Genomic DNA, 3,505 nt, shown 5'->3' on the forward strand with positions numbered 1-3,505 from the left:
TGCGGTCACCAGCACCCAACAGACGCGGCAGCTGCGGGCAGCTCCCCAAGTCGCCCAACATCCCGGGACCCCTCCCGCTGATCCCGACCTCACAGCTCGGGCACTCACCCAATGAAAACTCGATTCGGTTCCACAGAAATGTCCTCAGCGGCGTACCTGCAAGTCACCCCTTGCCCGAGACCACGGAAATGCTTCCCCCCCCGAGGCGGAGAAGGCAGCAGGAGGAACGGGGCGCGGCCGGCCGCCCTGAACGTCTGCTCGAAAAGCTCACGCCACGGTTTCCCTAACATCCGCATCTCCTGTCACGACCACAAGACCCAAAACCATAACGCTGTGACAACACGTCAGGTCTGCCATCCGAAGAACTCCCCGTGTCCCCAAGGAGTCACGAAACCACACACAGATCCACGGGCAGAGGTGGCCGAGAAGGGACACTCGGAGCTGGTCCAGGCCAGACAGCACCGCTTCACAGCCACACTGAAGACGTCCCCAGAGGTGCCCACCCAGGAGGGTCCCCTGGAGAGCTCGCAAAGATGCGGGTCCCCAGGTTCTGCTCCAGCAAGTCTGGCAATAATCCGCGTCTTTGAGCAGCACCCCTGATAATCGACACCAGCAGGGCTGGGACACTGTCCGGCACTGTTCATGGATCCTGAGGACAGCGACGGGTCCCGCATCCCAGGAGAGGCCACCAAAGAGGGGCAGAAACCGAAGGTGACGTGCGTGGTCCCTACTTCTAGTCCTTTTGATCAGAGAGAGTAAACTGTAGCTGAAAGTTTTGTAAAAAATGATAAATAACTACCATTTACTTATTAAATTTTGACATTTAAACATCCCATCCTGTTTTTCACCCTGAGACTCAATTCCCTCTTCTCACCCATCTAGATTCCTCTGAATGTCCGGACCTGGAATTGCCTGATCTGTCAATAAGGTAAGAGTTTTCTAAACTACTATCCATATGACTCAATTTGTCAGTAAAAACTGCCACCAGCGCTGTGCCTGCAGAAAAATGTCCATAAATGCATCCTTGCGACCCGCAGATGGATGTTTATAATAAAAACAAATAGATTTACCAAGTGCCTGCTTTCACCAGCGGGGCCGCTGGCAGACGGTGCACTCAGGGTCACCCCCAGGCTTCTGGGGATGGGCACTGGAGCTCGGGCGGCATACTCTGCTGACTTACGAGTGCCACGGGAAGGAAACTAACCAGGAAACTTCTGAAGCAGCGGAGTGAGCGTGCAAGGTGTTCAGATTGTGACAGTTCCTTTCGTGGCTACACACACACACACACACACACACAACAAATTTAACAACTGTAAGAAAACACGTTTGTGGAATTTCTAACTGGTTTTACTGCAGCTGCATCACAAGCTGAATGAGTTTACTCCAGGTGGGAGGGAAGGGGACACGAGGGGATCCCCTCACTTCTCTGCTGAGCCCCAATCTAACTGAAAATCGCTTGTGCTATCAAAAACAAGTCTCAGTGTTCAACACGTGGCCAAGGACACCGCTGCTCTGTCGCTGCTGTCAGGGCCCCCGGAGCGGACTTCTCTCAGGCAGGGGCAGGGGGCGGGTAGGGGAGGGCTGCCGCAGGCCAGCTGAACTGCCAGGGGTTCTGGGCACCGTGGAAAGACACTGTCTGGGGCAGGTGTACACGTGAGCTACACCTGCCAAGAGCACTCCGATTCCTTCGGGGGTTACAAAAGGTCACAGAAACGATGTATCCCTCTCCCTAGGCAGTACATTCTTGCAACTATAAAACAAGCGAGTTACTCACTGGACTTCACATACCCATCGCATGCTTTGCCCCGAGCCCTGTGGCCCTCCTGTGTAAGCTTCACTATTTCTAATGGTTCTGAATCAAAGAACACTAAACTTCCCTCCACTGACCGGCAGATGTGTGGTAGTCACCCGAAGGCCACAGAACACACGCCCTGCAGGATTCTGTCTACGACACTGGGTCTCGAACATCCACCTACCAGCACCCAAGGCAGGCCTCCGGGGCTAACAGAATGGGGAACCTGACCGCGGCCAAGGGAAAACAAGCCCTCGCTCCCAAGGCCCTCCCGCCCCCAGACAAATCACAGGCGCTCGCTTCAAATCAAGAATGGGCGTCGGCTAGCTCACTTGTCACAGTGCACACGAGAAGCTGGTACGCAGCCCACTCCCGCCCGATGCTAACACTGGTTTTATGTGTCTGATTTTAAAGTCTTCACGTCGTTTGTAAATAACATTCTGTGATAAGAGCGAAGCTTTCAGGAAGCAGCGGAAGGAGAGGCTGACCCCCAGGGAACGGAGGGGGTCCAGCAGCCCAACGCGCTCGGGGCCTTCCAGACAGGGGCCCACCGCCCGCACCGGGGGCCCAGACACGACAGGAAGTGGACCCAGAAGACAACTCTCCACTGCGGCAAGGGCGCCGGGCGGGTCAGAGTGAACACGAACCTGACGGTGATGTTGACCGGTGACCACGGGAAAAGCAGTTCAGAAAATCCCGTTCTGCTTCCTTTTTTCTACCAAGGAGAGCAGAGCGTCAACTGAAGGGGCCGATGGCCACGAAAGGGAACTGGACCAGAACAGTCGCTTAGGAACCACTGCCGTCCAGTGTCCTCTGCGAAATAAGAAAAATAAAGACAATTCTGTGAGTTTATTTGATTAAAAATCACTAAGAAGAGTAAGCTGTTTGGGTTCCTGAGAGGAAGAGACGCGTTCCTCCACAGGCCCCGCCTCCCGTCCTGCCCCGTGGCAGCACAGCCACGGGGACAGGGGCCACGGGGACAGGGGCCACGGGGACAGAGGCCTGAGTGGCAGACAAGGCCCAGGTGAGGCTCGACCGATAGGCGAGCAGGACGGAAAGAGAGAGCACAGGACGCCTGAGCCTCTCGGCCGCGGAGCGAGTGGGTGACCAGAGCAGCCATGCCGAGGGTGGGCTCTGCGCTGGGGAGCCTCTGAAAACAGCCTAACCGAATCTAGCTCTTGGAAGACAGACCTTTTTAAACGAGGACGTTCGTGTAGAAAAGTGGCTGAGGCCTGGCGCACCCAGCCCCCAGACTGCCACAGACGCAGTCTCGCCCACGACGAGTGCCCAGGAAGCACGGGAACCCGGCCAGGCCCAGGCCGCCCTTCTCTGCCATTTGCAGAATCCGGGCCTTAGCGAGTGTGGGCTTCGCGTGACCGCCTTCCCCGGTCACGTGCCTGAGCCAACTCCGCATGAACTACTAGCGCGGAGCTGGATGTACACCGTTTTCCTCAAAACGTTTTACGCCCACCGGGTGACAGCTTTCCGTTCGGTGTCCTTTTCACCTCCTGGGTGTTTTATCCACTAAGGATTCATAAAAGCAACAAAAGCATCTCCTAACCCGCTGGTGTGAGGCAGGGGGGCAAAGGGGAGGCCCTGGCTGCGGGGCCGTGTGGCCTCACCTGGAAATGACCAGGTCAGTCCTCAGTTTGTCGTGTCCAACGGCTTCACCGTCTGCCTGTAACACCTGTGACCCTCTGTGGACAAAGCAAC

The 3,505-nt window shown here is 56.3% G+C and overlaps 1 long non-coding RNA gene across 7 annotated transcripts in view; it reads right to left on the reverse strand.

Moving 5' to 3' along the window:
- The window catches only part of LOC105299533, a 183,894-nt gene that overhangs the window by 178,323 nt on the left and 2,066 nt on the right, over positions 1–3,505 (reverse strand). For 4 of the 7 annotated variants that reach the window (XR_002783101.1, XR_002783102.1, XR_002783104.1 and 1 more), the window contains exons 1-2: positions 3,415–3,463; positions 2,440–2,605 (exon numbers count right to left, since the gene is read on the reverse strand). This is a non-coding gene — a long non-coding RNA (uncharacterized LOC105299533). Of the gene's footprint in view, positions 1–2,439; positions 2,606–3,414; positions 3,464–3,505 lie in introns of those variants that run through there. The other 3 variants (XR_002783100.1, XR_002783099.1, XR_896535.2) reach the window with 2 other exon arrangements.

Source organism: Pteropus vampyrus, unplaced genomic scaffold (genome assembly GCF_000151845.1).
Source record: "Pteropus vampyrus isolate Shadow unplaced genomic scaffold, Pvam_2.0 Scaffold188, whole genome shotgun sequence".
Lineage (NCBI taxonomy): Eukaryota > Metazoa > Chordata > Mammalia > Chiroptera > Pteropodidae > Pteropus > Pteropus vampyrus.